This window comes from Taudactylus pleione, unplaced genomic scaffold (genome assembly GCF_031769625.1).
Source record: "Taudactylus pleione unplaced genomic scaffold, aTauple2 ptg000044l, whole genome shotgun sequence".
Lineage (NCBI taxonomy): Eukaryota > Metazoa > Chordata > Amphibia > Anura > Myobatrachidae > Taudactylus > Taudactylus pleione.
This window is the reverse complement of record NW_028284446.1, coordinates 6,678,132-6,693,980: the sequence shown is the minus strand read 5'-3', so window position 1 is coordinate 6,693,980 and position 15,849 is coordinate 6,678,132. Positions and strand designations below refer to the sequence as shown.

The 15,849-nt window shown below is 43.1% G+C and overlaps 1 protein-coding gene across 2 annotated transcripts in view; it reads left to right on the top strand.

Moving 5' to 3' along the window:
• The first annotated feature begins 354 nt into the window (after nt 1-354).
• Nucleotides 355-15,849, top strand: part of SBNO2 (strawberry notch homolog 2) — a 104,541-nt gene continuing 89,046 nt past the window's right edge. For both annotated transcript variants that reach the window (XM_088460358.1, XM_088460357.1), the window contains exon 1: nt 355-580. The gene's annotated coding sequence lies outside the window, so the exon portion shown is untranslated. The remainder of the gene's footprint in view (nt 581-15,849) is intronic.

Genomic DNA, 15,849 nt, shown 5'->3' with positions numbered 1-15,849 from the left:
GCGGTTTTAATATTTATAGTAACCACTAGGAATTAGTTTGAATAGTACTACGGGCTGCTTCCTAGTGATTACTATAATGACCGTTCCATAAGCCTGATCACTAGAGGGAGATAAAGACATCCCCATCCCCGGACAATAGCGGGATCCCGTCAGGATTCCACATATGTGACTCAAACAGTGGAGTGGATGGAACCTAGACTCTCAGTAATCTGGCAGCTGGATAACATAAGACAGCTATGACACTGACATGACGTCATACCGCCCGAGGTACCCGCGTTACCATGGTGACTAGCGTCACACCCAGTGATGTAAAATAACCGGACGTTCGTGTAAAATTAAAATGGCGACGGGAAGGAGGAAGTGACAGCGAGGAGGAGCGGAAATCTGGGTACACGGTTCCACAGACCGGAAGTGTTAGAGAAAAAAAAGAGTTGTAAACAAATACACCGGGAGTTATACCCCTTTTATAGGAAACGTATTTCGAAAAAGGACCGGTGTGGCGGGGCGGTGCCCGCGTTCTGTGAGACGGGGAGCTCAGGAGCCGTCAGTCCCGGAAGCAGAGGGAGCTACGACATCCATGGTGAGAGCTGTGTGCTGTGACCCGTCCTGTATAGCTAAAGGGGGAGTATAGGGCCCTGGCGGGTATCAAGTTGTGCTCATTTTAGAGCAGCAGGAGGAGCCCGTATCTCTCTAACTGCCGTGGGTCTGTTAATCCTAGCGAGCTTTTGTAGGACATGTTGTTACTTGTAGTTCATCAGGCACTGAGGAGCCATAGTTTGCCTCAGCCTGATATAGAGTGTAATGATTGTGGTGACATGGAATGGCAAGGGGGTACATTTAGACTTGGTGGATCGCTGGGCATGTTTGGGCAGGTGATGTGGTATGAGGAAGTGGCTGCACTACTTAGGGCTGCAGTTTCTGCTTGTATGTTTGGCTGGCACTTTAATAGCATTTGAGTAAAATGTCAGTCGAGGATATGAAAGTACATTTTTCTGGATATAAATAATTGTGAGATATTAACTTATTCTGATTATGTTGGGTACACACTAGACGATATGTTGTCCGATCCAGCGAATCAGAGTGGCATATTGGGCACATTGTCTAGTGTGTACCCACTATTTCGCAGAAGATGCACGCTTCCGTACGTCGTCAGTGACATGTCAGCTGAAGATGTTGGGCTGGGTACACATTGTCTAGTCGACTAGATTATCGACCAGTTTATGCTACTGCAACACCCCATGCTTGGTGTTGGCTAATTCAGCACTGACTGCTTACTATGAACCAGTGCAGCGCTTGGTAGCAGGCACAGCTTTCAAATGCTAAGTGCAACTTCATGATAGCTAGAGAATTGATGTGCGTTGTACTCTTATATGGTAGTCACAGGATACAAACAGATGCTGGCGCCCTTTAGAGCAGGAATATGTTTATTTGCTTCAGTAAAACATATTTAAAAGACAATATTCTTAGCTGAAGGTACTAAGAATATTACAGTATGGATGTTGAGAAGATCTACACATTTTCAAAGATGTTCAGAGGATCACATAAGAGCCCTCCTTTTATACAATTCTGATACACAATAATCCCACCCTGGTCTGTTTAACTAGTCCAAGCAGTTCATGCACTGTGCATGTGCATTTCCTGGGGAAGTTTAACATTGTTGACAGTGTTCTCTCCTCTGTGCCCAGGGCTTGCTTGGTCACTCCCAGGCTCCTGGAACTCTAGGAGAGTGGGATGCTGAGTTCATATCTCCACCCTAGAATTTCCTCCAGGACTTTGCTTGGGGGGAATGATCACCTGCTCTGGCTGAATTTGGGCTCCAGAGGCAGAGTGACCAGATCTCCGGGCAGTCGTTCCCTAGCTGTTGCTCATCGATCCCTCAGGGCTCTAGTGTGGATTTTTTCAGGCTGGAACTCCAGTTCATATGAACTATGGTATTTTACTGACTGTAGATGTTGGGGGGGGTGTATTCTGGGGCTGCTGCTATAGCCTCCCCACTGGATGGGGTGTGCTCTTTAAATATACATTTAAATGTTTTTATTGGAGGGCATGTAGAGACTAGTCCCATCGCATCATGCTGGTACTTAAACTTATAGGGCTGGCACTAATGGGAGCTACTCTCCTGGTCCTCACTGTGCACAAATAAATCTGCATCAGTCTCCCTTTATTACAACCTGCAGCCTGGCCTTAGCTTTCCCGATGCTGCAGGGTAAAATGGCAAAATGTTCAAATACATATTCAGAAGGGGGTATTCAATTAGCCGTAGGATTCACCCAATGGCTAATTGCCGCTCCAGAGCTATTCAGTTAGTTGGGATGTCCCCGCAGTCAGACTGAACCTCGCAGTTTATGGAGCAGCGAGGTAAAGTCCATGGGAAAAACGCCAGATCGATTTTAACCCTCTGAATGAGAAATGGAGGTTTTAATACAGTGTATTCCATATTGGTCATGTGTGTCACGTCCCTGGCTACACTATCTCTTAAAGTCTGTATGCAGACAGACTTCTAATGGCCTTGCAATCAATATTCTATTACTGGCAGCCTCTTTTCATTTTGATATTGAATTTAAAGAATAATATTTATTTAATATATAGTATTTTTAAGCAACATATATTTTTTTTTTTTTGCATATGTATGAAATAATCTAGAGCTGAGTTAAGGTTACGATGAGTGTAGGAGACATACGCACGGAATCTATTCACCGGCGGTGAGCACTCCACCCTGCGGAAGATTTGTGAGTGTATAGGATCAAGAGAGGTAGCTGAGTAGGAAGAGGAGAAAAGTGTAGATCAGAGGTTCCCAAACGCGGTCCTCAAGGCTCCCCAACAGTTCAGGTTTTAGAAATATCCATGGTTGAGCACAGGTGGTTAAATCAAATTGACCGAGGAACTAATTAAGTCACCTGTGCTCAACCATGGATAACACCTATTAGGGAGCCTTGAGGACCGCGTTTGGGAACTTCTGGTGTAGATACTTCATTCTTATTTGTGGGATCAAATGTAAAGAAGGTGCCAGAGCGTTCAGGGAAGAAATTGAGCAAGTTCATGTCTGGATTTTTTATTTTATTTTTTTTCAATCTTGTCGATGAAGTAGGAAGAAATCTTAAACACTGGTGGTAGATTCGGTCTGGAAGAGATCAGAAAAGATTTAAATGTATTAAAAATGAGTTTGGGGTTGAAATTGAGCAGAGATGATAGATTAGATCTATGTTTGTTTGGCAGTGTAGTGTACATTCTAGGTCCAATGCGGGGCAGGTCACCAGACCGTAAAAAAGGGCACTTGTGCGCTCACCCGAAAAAGGGACATGTCCTAAAGATGCGCCCTTTTTTCATCACTCTTGGGGACGTGCCCAGCAATTACGGACATACTGGGCTGCCCCCAAGCTCTCACCTCACTGTGAATAGATTCCGTGCGCTCCACCCTGTGGACGGCACCTGGCAGAGTGTTTCAGCAGTGCGCTGATTGGTTGTCATGACGTCTCTCCCATAGTGCCCGTGGGGAAGCTTGACGCAGGAGCTCAGGAGTGAGCTCCGGCTGCAGCTGCAGGGAGTCTGGTGCCCGCTGGTAAAATTTCAGTGGGCGCCCGACAAATGGAGCTTCTCTGCAGTGGGGGGGATGGCTTGGAAATCCCGGTCGCCAGGACTAAAATCTTAGTCGCCATGGCGACCTGGCGCCCGCAATTTGACGAGCCCTGTGTTAAGTAGAATCTGATTGGTTGCTATGGGCAACATCTCCACTTCTAAAAACCCGCACTTTAGTAAATAAACCCCTTAGAGATGAGGTTAGAAAAAGTAGTTTGGAGGCACAAGGAGAATGTGGACTGACAATGGCGAAGTTGAAATCGGCCACGATGATTGTGGAAATGTCGGAGTATAAGAAATGAGGGAGCCAGCTAAAGAAATGTTCAATAAATTGTTGGTGTGATCCAGGGGGACGATAGATCACGGCAACACAGAGACAGTGGGTTAAAAAACCTGATCGCATGTACTACAAAAAATGTGAATGTGAGTGTTTAATAGAACTGTGAATCTTGGGAAAGGAGTAAGCCAACCCCCACCTCCTTTACTGCTTTCAAGCCTGGAGGTGTGGGTGAAGTGCAGACCAGCATGTGAAATGGCTACAGGTATCTGCTTGTGAGAGCCATGTTTCTGTTATTGGCAAAAGCTTGAGGTTGTTTGAGAGGAAGAAGTTATGGATGGATGCACAGAGCATGCTTTCCATAGGGCACATTTAAGAATTGCAGGGTGATTGGAAATAGATATGTTTGAGGATTGCTGCATGTCTATACTGTTGTGAATCAGATGTTTGTAGGAGATCTGTCTGTTGGTACCTTTCCATTATTATTCAAGCATGCCCTAATTACTCCTATGACAAATACAAAATTCTGACCGAAACTCTTTCTCAAATTACTGTCCCATCATTGAGCTTGCTTGTCCCTACAAGCTTTTTGAGATGCTTGCTTACCGTCCCCTAAATAAGGCTTTCGTTCCCATCACTCCACAGAATGTGTACTGACTAAGATGGTCAATGAATTGACCAGTGCTACATCTATCTACAGGTCATTAGTCACTTCCAATTTTCCTGGATCTCTGCTGCTTTTAACGCTTTTGATCACTCTCTCCATACAAACACCATGCAATCTCTTGGTCTTTAGTACACTGCCCCATCCTGGTTCTCATCCTACTTATTCAATTGCTCTTTCAAAGTTTGTTTGTCTGGGTCCACTTCATCTCTGTTTCTCTTATCGGTTTGAGAACTACAAGGCTCAGTCCTAGGTCCTCTGCTCTTTTCTTGGCAAGCTAAGCTTTTTCGGATTTCAATAGCATCTGTGTACAGATGATACCCAAATTTCCTGTCCTCAACAGATGTCTCACCCATCTGTGTTGACCCGTGATAATGAATGCCTTTCTGCCAATTCAAAATGGATATCCTCTCGTCACCTTACTGTGCTAACAGTACCGGATGGCAGGGGGATTTTGCTGGCTGGACCGCCCCGAGAAATAAAGCATGGGAAGAACACTGTATACTGATTAGGTAAAGGAGGGAAACTCTGACATCTTAAAATATAAATATCAGAAATCAGCTGATTATTTAATAGAGAGTATATTCTTTAACAATAATTATGCTTCTATTGTAGTACACATTCCATGATTATGAACGACCATTTATAAAATAATTTGGATTTCAGTAACTTAAAATGGAAGTTTTTGCTTACCAGGGCTGACACCTGCACAGTGTAATTCAGCCAATACACAGCTTTTCAAGGGCTAGTGACTCAACAAATTTTTATTCTGTCAATTCAATTCTGATAATTTATAATTGGTTCTCAATTGGACATAATCGTCACTGAATTGGCCATACCTACTACAATGTTGGCTGACATGTGTGTGTGTGTGTGTGTGTGTGTGTGTGCGTTTAGCCATCTTAAATGAGTTAATAGTATTGGGTGTAAACCCTTTACCTCGCTGCCTAGGTGTTCTCCATGACTCAGAACTGTCTTTAGTTCCCACAACTATCTTATAGTTGTCCATAGTTATTTATATCCTGTTACATACATCTAAGAAATGTCTCCAGAATATACACATACATCACACACAACTTGAAGTAATGTCATAATATCCTCCTACGCCTGGAGCTGCAGCCAAGGTCACTTTGTAATTTGCTATACTGGTACGTGGCGCCTGGGCTTAAATACAAAGGGGCCAAACCAATTCAGCACGCTGTTGATAGCGCCGGGAAGGGGTTTCCGGAGCTCTTTAATTTAGCACTTTGTTAAGCCGGCTAAAGGATTTTTTTCTGTAACTCTCCTGAGGGTACTAGGAGAAATCCGACTAAAATGCTGGCCGCGAGGCTGATTTCCTGCTTTGCGCAGCGCTAACAGCTTCAACGCCGGCACTTTAGTCGGAGAATGCTGGTTCTTGCGACTAAACACCCAGCTTAAGTCTCGAGAACCAGCATGCAGGGGCGGATTGGCCCTTACCTACAGCGGGAAGATTCCCGGTGGGCCGCTTGTCACCTGTGGCCCCGCCCCCTATAAACGTCACCCGCCCAAAGCTTATTAGTCTCTTTCTTGAACTGTCACCACCAGCAGTGCAGAGGCCCGGGCCACTGATCGTGTAAGAAGTGGAGAGGCCCCAGGACCGGCAGGAAAGGTAAGTTAAGCAGCAGCAGCACAGGTTCGGTACATCGCCCCGCCCTCCTCCCATCTTCGTGCATTGTGTAAACATAAGGCCAGCAGGTGCAGCAAGACGTCGGGAGGCTGCTCAAGTGCCCCTGTGTGCCCCCCCCCCTCTCTCTGAAGGCCCCCCAGTCTGCTGTAGCTGCGATCTGAAATTAATTGAGAAGAATGGTGGAGGCGGAGTCAAGAGTAGGGGGCGGAGCTACACGGCAATGCCTGAAGTCAGGGCCAGGAGCAGCATGGATGGGAGCACTGAGAGGAAGAGGAGGAGCAGCAGCTATATAGTGTAAGGTAAGTGGGACACTATAGTATTGTCTAAGTGTAATTGTGACGTGTGTGACAGACAGTATGTATGTATATGTGAGTGATTGCAAATGTGTGTGACAGTATGTATGTGTATGTGACTGTGTGTCTGTATGTATGTATGTATGAGTATGTATGTGTACAATATGTGTGTGACAGTATGTATGTGACTGTGTCTGTATATATGTATGTATATATATGTGTGTGACAGTATGTATGTGTACAATGTGTGGGACTGCATTTTTGGGTGACAGTATGTATGTGTGTGACTATATAGATGTGTATAAGTGTGACTATGTGTCTGTATATATGTATGAGTATATGTGTGACTGCATATTTGTGTGACAGTATCTATGTGTGTGACAGTATGTATGTTTGTTTGTGTGACAGTATGTATGTTTGTGTGTGACAGTATGTATGTTTGTTTGTGTGACAGTATATGTGTGTGACAGTATGTATGTCTATGTGTGTGTGACAGTATGTGTGTGTGACTGCATTTGTGAGTGACAGTATGTGTATGTGTGTGACTATATAGATGCGTGACTGTGTCTGTATATATGTATGAGTATATGTGTGACTGCATATTTGTGTGACAGTATGTACAGTCAGGTGCATAAATATTGGGACATTGACAGAAGTTTCATATTTTGGCCTCTATTCACCACCACAATGGCTTTGAAATGAAACAACCAATATGTGCTTTAACTGCAGACTTTCAGATTTAATTTGAGGGTAATTACATCCAAATCAGGTGAACGGTGTAGGAATTACAACGGTTTCTATATGTGCCTCCCACTTTTTAAGGGGCCAAAAGTAATGGGACTATCAACTCAAAAGCTATTTCATGGACAGGTGTGGGCTATTCCCTCGTTATTTCATTATCAATTAAGCAGGTAAAAGGTCTGGAGTTGATTCTAGGTGTGACATTTGCATTTGGAATCAGTTGCTGTCGACTCTCAATATGAGATCCAAAGAGCTGTCACTATCAGTGAAGCAAGCCATCATTAGGCTGAAAAATCAAAACAAACTCATCAGAGAGATAGCAAAAACATTAGGTGTGGCCAAATCAACTGTTTGGAACTTTCTTAAAAAGAAAGAACGCACCAGAGAGCTCAGCAACACCATAAGACCCCAAAGACCACGGAAAACAACTGTGGTGGATGAGAGAAGAATTATTTCCCTGGTGAAGAAAAACCCCTTCACAACAGTTGGCCAAATCAAGAACACTCTCCAGGAGGTAGGTGTATATGTGTCAAAGTCAACAATCAAGAGAAGACTTCACAAGAGTGAATATAGAGGGTTCACCACAAGATGTAAACCATTGGTGAGCCACAAAAACAGGAAGACCAGATTAGAGTTTGCCAAACAACATCTAAAAAAGCCATTACAGTTCTGGAACAACATCCTATGGACAGATGAGACAAAGATCAACTTGTACCAGAGTGATGGGAAGAGAAGAGTATGGAGAAGGAAAGGAACTGCTCATGATCCAAAACATACCACCTCATCAGTGAAGCATGGTGGTGGTAGTGTCATGGCATGGGCATGTATGGCTAACAATGGAACTGGTTCCCTTGTATTTATTGATGATTTGACTACTGACAAAAGTAGCAGAATGAATTCTGAAGTGTTTCGGGCAATATTATATGCTCATATTCAGTCAAATGCTTCAGAACTCATTGGACGGCGCTTCACAGTGCAGATGGACAATGACCCGAAGCATACTGCAAAAGCAACCAAAGAGTTTTTTAAGGCTAAAAAGTGGAATGTTATGCAATGGCCAAGTCAATCCCCTGACCTGAATCCGATTGAGCATGCATTTCAATACTTGATGAAGACAAAACTGAAGGGAAAATGCCCCAAGAACAAGCAGGAACTGAAGACATTTGCAGTAGAGGCCTGGCAGAGCATCACCAGGGATGAAACCCAGCGTCTGGTGATGTCTATGCGTTCCAGACTTCAGGCTGTAATTGCCTGCAAAGGATTTGCAACAAAGTATTAAAAAGTGACAGTTAGATTTAGGATGCTTTAGTTTGTCCCATTACTTTTGGCCCCTTAAAAAGTTGGAGGCACATATAGAAACCGTTGTAATTCCTAAACCGTTCACCTGATTTGGATGTAATTACCCTCAAATGAAATCTGAAAGTCTGCAGTTAAAGCACATCTTATTTGTTTCATTTCAAAGCCATTGTGGTGGTGAATAGAGGCCAAAATATGAAAATTCTGTCAATGTCCCAATATTTATGCACCTGACTGTATGTCTGTGTGTGTGACTGTATGTCTGTGTGTGTGACTGTATGTCTGTGTGTGTGACTGTATGTCTGTGTGTGTGACTGTATGTGTGTGACTGCATATGTGGGTGACAGTATGTATGTGTGACTGCATTTGTTTGTGACAGTATGTATGTGTGTGACTATATAGATGTGTATAAGTGTGACTGTCTGTATATATGTATGAGTATATGTGTGACTGCATATGTGGGTGACAGTATCTATGTGTACAATATGTTTGTGACAGTATGTATGTTTGACTGCATATGTGGGTGACAGTATGTATGTGTGACTGCATTTGTGGATGACAGTATGTGTGTGACAGTATGTGTGTGTGACTATATAGATGTGTATAAGTGTGACTATGTGTCTGTGTATATGTGTGACTGCATATGTGTGTGACAGTATGTATGTTTATGTGTGTGACAGTATGTATGTGTACAATATGTGTGTGACAGTATGTATGTCTGTGTGTGACAGTATGTATGTCTGTGTGACTGTGTTTGTGTGTGCCTGTGTGTTTGTGTGTGACAGTATCTGTGTGTGACAGTATCTATGTGTGTGACAGTATGTATGTCTGTGTGACAGTATGTATGTTTATGCGTGTGATAGTATGTGTGTGACAGTATCTGTGTGTGACAGTATGTATGTCTGTGTGTGTGCCTGCATATGGGGGGCATATCCATCAGCTAATGTAGCGGTGGGCATGCCCCCAGCATAACAAAAATGGGGAGAGCGGCCTTCAGGAATTTCGCATAAGGCCACACCCCTTGCCACGTGGCCACACCTACTTTTTCGGGCACGCGCCTTCGGCGCACGCACATGGGGCCACATTCAAAATATTTTCCAGGGCCACTTTATATTCCCAATCCGCCCCTGCCAGCATGTTCTGCTTAAAGTGCTTCTAGTAGTCGGACTAAACAACGCGCTGATTTGGATAGCTCCGGGACCAAATTCTTGGTGCTATCAACAGTGCAGCACATCAGTGTTAACCCATTATCTGTTGTGGCTGTGACCATTAACCCGTTGTGTACGGCAGGAGCCAGTTTGCACTTGGGAGAGGGACCTGGCCAAAGCAGCTCTGATTTTAAGTTTTCCTTGTAAATGTATCTGTTACTAGTGTGCCATCTGTTCATAACATCACAAAACCAATGTCCGGCTTGGATAACAGGGTTTGCTTAAAATGCGTGGAATATCATTACTAAGTAGTAAAAAATCATGTTCCAGGCAGCTGACAGACAAATTCAGAGTTGCGCTGTGCTTATGTTACTGTGACAGGCACAATAGCAGAGATCCATACCCATTTTTAAGAGACAGGGTTTGGACCGCAGGAGCATTGTAGAGTGGGCAGAAGGAGATTGCAGATGTACATTGTGTCTCAGCATGCATTGCTAAACTCAATTATATCTGTGCTCAGTCAGTGGGCAATATCTGCAAGAGTCTCGCATATCTTTGTTCAGCCAATTTATACTGCTCCCACCGGCTAATTATTAATACCACCTGGCTGGGAAAGTTTTACTTATGTATCGTGTTTGTGGAAGAAGTATTTAGTTGTCCATGTTTCAGATGTCTCTGGAAACGGTGGCAATAGCTAGCAATGCTTTGTAAGAACATGTCAGCTTGGTTACACATTTACTGTATGTTGGTATTAAGTCCTCTAAATCAGAGCTGTAACTAGAAATTTTAGAGCCTCACAGCTAGGAGAAAATTTGACGCTCTTGAGCACTTAATTGTAACCAATTTAATGTAAAGGGGGTGATTCAATTGTTTTGGGCACCAAGGTAATTAATGGACGCCCAAAGTAGCAGTTCAATTTGACAGGTTTTCGCCATGTATAGTAGCTAAACCCGCCTAAAGTCCTCTGAACTACAGACTTCACACATTTCTGCTCGCCTCCTCAGGAGAGGGCGAGCAGAAATGCTGGTGCCCTAATAGGGCAATAATTGAATTGCACCATCGGGCACCCGGCACTAACGGCCTCTGGCTCAAACAATTGAATCGCTCCCCAAAATGTTAATTCTCTGCACCCATTTTCAGATTTGGCCTGGTTTAACTTTACCATTGACTTTTCAGGTAGTACATACTAGAGGATTTTGTTAGGTTTTTTAAATGTTTTATCTCTGGCCATAGGCAGGTTATGTAATTGTAACTGTTTCACCATCACTCTATTTGATATGCAGTACAGTGACAGGTGAAAGGTATACAGTAACTACCAACAATTTTCCTATTGTGTTGTAACTTTACATTCTACCCTTATGTTTTATTTGTTGTGGTAACGCAAATCCTACAGAAGTGGGTAGAATTTGCCCTATAGTGTTTAACATCCATCTCTTTTATTCCTTTACTTTCTGTTTCTGTTCTGTAGTACCACACCCAGATAAGGTATTCTAGATTATATGTTACCTTGCTACTTCTTGGCAGTGTGTTATGAAATACAGTGGATTTTTATTTGTATATATAATTTCATTCAGTAAGGTTACTTCCCTAGTGCTAAGATAGTGACCATGAGACCACATGTCAAAACGCGATTGTGTCTTATTTGTGATATTTAACCAGTGCTTACATTTGCAATGACTAGTAGTGACTGGGGCATGCAGTACCCAGAAGATGCCCCCATTTGTAGATGCAAGGCACAACACTGGCTTTGTACTGAGATATTGTGCATGAGCAGTATCTTAGTAAAAGAACAGAAAGCTGCTGTGTACATGGTCAGTGGGAGCTGCGGTTGCTTGTGTAACATGTTTATATATTAGCTGTCCAGATGAAAATAAAATGATGCTGTTGATTGGATGCCTATAAGGGAAGGAAGTATGACCCAAATATTGATGGCTGTACACTGCTATTAACACTGGCATGTAGCTCTTATGAATATTGCTGTCCCAGGAGTGTGTGTGTGTGTTTAGTGTTCAGTTCTAGCACCCTGCACCTGTCACAACACGTGCCGTTCCTCTTTCCCTCCTGGGATGTTGCTCTCTGCTCTGGTGCTTCTAGCACACTCTGGTCTGTATCTCAGCAGTTTGTTGCATCATATGAGTGTGCTAGAAGCACCAGAGCAGAGGTCAACACCCTAGACAGGAAAAAGGAACTGTACAGGTTGTGACAGGTTCAGGATGCTACAATAAACACTAAAAGTTTGTGTATCGGTTTTTAAATACAAATTCCACTTAACACAACATGTTTTGTACTATTTATCCTCAAACCTTCCAGCTGAGAAATTTAACTTCCCCCCTAAAAAGCAAATGGGAAAAATGATTAGAAACATTTGCTATCCTCTAAAAATCCAGTGAGTAAGACATATCCATATTGTCCCTAGGGAATGTAGAGTTCAGTAACCTTTACGGTGCATACACACGGTCAGATTTTTCCTTCAGATATGAACGATAACGATTTAAAAATCGTTCAGTCGTTCATATCTGAAGGAAAATCGTACATATCTGACATGCCTGAACGATGGACGATCAACGATGCGCGTTCCCGATGGTCAGATAATGATATCTGACATCTGATGTGTTTGCAGTCAGACTTGGACGATTCCATTCATTTTAATGCAGTCAAAAATCGTTCAAATTGTTCAAAACTTTGGTCAAATCGTTTAATCATTCAATCGTTCATCTGACAAATCTGACAAGTCTGACAAATCTGACCGTGTGTATGCTCCATTACTTTATTTCTGACCCTCTCCCCAATGTTTCTTATGCTGACAAGAACAAACCAACCCTGCCCTGAGACGACCAAGCGAGTCCTAAATTGACTGACTTCTATATAAGAAAAAGAGTCTGCTCTAAAAAACCTTTACCCCTGTGGTTTATTTATTAAAGTGATATGGGGTGAGAGAATAAAAGTTTTGGATTTTATATGTGGGAAAGTTATCCAGGAAGTCCCGAAATCTAGAAAGAGAAAGAAGAAAATATTTTTTGTTGCTCTTTGATAATATACTCACAGATATAATGGGCTTGATTCCATTCAACGCGAATTGAATAGCGCCGGGAGGGAGCTCCCGGAGCTATTCAATTCAGCGCGCTGCTAAGGTTTTCTTCTCGCATCCCTCCTGAGGTGCGAGCAGAAATTAGATAAAATTCCAGGCGCAATGCTGTTTAATGCCCTTATCTCCGGAAACAGCATCGCGCCAGGCAGCTTAGTCGGAGAATGCCGGTTCTCTCGGCTAAACACCGTGTTAAGGCCGCGAGAACCCACAATACAGCGCTGAATTGAATAGCTTCGGGAGCCCCTTCACGGCGCTATTGAATTGAGCCCATTGAGTAGTTACTATGAGGAGCCCAGTTATACCCCTTTTTACAGCATATGTTTGGGTCCAGCATAGGTTACTGAACACTGGTTTGAAGCCGCGTCATAGCGGCTTGAAACCCGTTTACACTAAATGTCTGGACCCGGGTTATTGCCCGGGTTATTACCGGGGCTTCTCCTCTTCTGGCACTTGAAAATGACTTAATCTCCAAGTGCCGGTGAGCCAGCTATTCCTACTCTCCAAACTGGACCTGGGTCGGATGACCCGGGCCACCTGTTTATCGTGCCTGGATTGCCAGATCACTTGACGGGGACCTGTTTACACTGAGCCGCGACCCGGGTTGACATGGCAATAACATAGGTTTAATGGCAAGTGTAAAAGGGGTATTCGACAAATTATAAAGGAGAAAAATTTCAGGGCAGTGAACGTTTTACTATGGTGCTCCAAGTTGTGGAAGGGTTTATTAGAGAACCTTTTATTTTGAAAAACAGCTGCCTAAACATTATGCATAATACTTTATTCTTAAAAAAGAAAATAAAGAAAAAGTCTATACTATATACAGTTGGGCATGAAGTGCAAACCCTCAGTCTATTGTATTTATTTTTTCATTATGTTTATATTAATGATGATCTTGCATGTTCTCTGCAAATGACACAATTGTTAAAACCCATTTACTAGTTTATGAAACTGAGGATAATGCACAGGAGTGAGAAACTACATCTGATTTGTTTTTCTTTTATAGAACAGGTCTAATGGTAATATTGCTGCTTTCAGTTTCTAAATGACCAGCATCCACTTCTAAGTTCTCATTCTCTAAATATACATGGTCAACCTCTTTACAAATCACAATCTTGCTTAACCTTTTCATTGCTAATGGGATTTGTCTTCAGAACTGCTGGGGTAAGAATATGGGTGGGAAGGAGGCGGGTGTGATGGGCCCGATTTCATCACTCAATCTCTAGCTGCTGTCCGTATCTCTGTCAAGATCATCACTCAGTTGAGTCTGCGTCTTGCGTGTCTGAAACAGTTGTTAAAAAAAACAACCACCTGATTGTCTACAGCAGGGATGGGGAACCTCAGGCCCGGGGGCCGTATAAGGCCCCTGGAATCATTTGGTCTGGCCCTCTGAGCTTTTTTCTGCAAGCCTCATCTGGCTAGCAGGGTTCCTAGAATGGCACCCTGCAGCCAGAATCTATGCAGCAATGCCGCCTTGAACGTCCTTAGGACGCATGAGATGGTCACACCGCTGCCCAGCTTCGGGCATTGCTGGAATCATCGGAGATTGTGGCCCAACCCCATGTGACATCCCACGGAGGGGGCGTGGCCTGCACCTGGCCCACAAATAATAATATATATATATCAAAATGGCCCTCAGAAGAAAAAAGATTCCCCACCCCTGGTCTACAGAATTGATTACACTCATCTCGTAAGAATCAAGAGACAAACGTATTAAATGAAGTTTAATATGAGAAAGATACAATGCTTAAATTATATATGCAAACAATAATAATGACATACAAAGATAGTCTTAGGCAAATCATTTTCTTATAAACAAGAAGGAAAAATTTAACAGAACAGTCTCCCTTACATGAAACAGTTTGTGGGGAAATTGGTTCCCAAGAAGTTTACAAAGTTGTTCTGCATGGTATTTTATGCCGGCCTGGGCTGTCCCCTTCTTCTGGCTCACGGGCTTGTGCAGATGCTAATTAGGTTTTATGACCATTTGTTCATAGCATGCTATCACTTAGGTATGGAAGGGTGACACTGCCCAGGACAACCTCATGTTGGTGAAAGGCGCAAGCCTGGAACGTATAATACCCCATAATTTCACCATTATCTGTTTGATGGATCATGTGCTGCCAGTCCTAATGACCTATACATAAGTCTGCCAGCTTCCACCTCACATGGCATCATGTCAGACAAATAATTAACCCTGCAGCTGAACAGTACACATCAAAGGTCATTCGCAGGTAACAATGCTGGTAATTCAAATAATACAGTTAATTAACACAAGGGTTACATGGTGCCTAATATTTTGTGATCCATGCCATAATCATGACAGTGGGAATTCCCTATATGTCCCCCTTGTAGTTGCATGAGACTTGATGTAATTGTTCCAAGAACAAAATTGTCATTAAGCCCCATCCTCTAAAAGGAAAACGCTGCATACATTTTTACAAACAAGGAAATAAGGGAGAAAGTATTGAGTGCTATATCTTCCCTCATTTGGCACCCACTGACAGAGGTACCCTCTTTTGAATGAGTTATGCCGCACATCCATTAGCAGACCAAAAAACGAAAGCATGATTGACATTGTAATCGTGCAGTCGTTTAATAGTCTGTGCTGTGCCCACACTGAACGAGCAGTCCTTCAGTGTAAGCACCCTCCATCATCTGTGAACATGCCCAATCTGTCGTTATCGACAGATTGACCGGCATGTTCACCTGATGATTGATGTCGGAAATGACCAGCGGGAGCGCGCATCCCTGTTCGTTTCCCACATAAAAGTGCATGATTACTGAGCGATTGCACGATTATGATGTCGTAATCATGCAAAAGCTCAGTAATTTTGGCATGTGGATGTGCCTTTATTTATTCCATTGCGATCATTTGTGATGACTAGAGAACATCCTTACGATGTACAAACCATTAGGAAGTCCAGTGATGGTGGAGCATTCCCCCTATTCTGGCCTTAATAAACTGAGGGGCAATTATTTAAAAGAGGACTGTCCTCTCATTCAAATGATGTGGCCTTTAGTAGTTATTTTCTGATCACCAGATAATATCAACTTGTACTGCAGAAATGCAAGAAAACCAGCTGGATGAGTAAGAAGCTGATTCTGAGTTAGGAGCAAA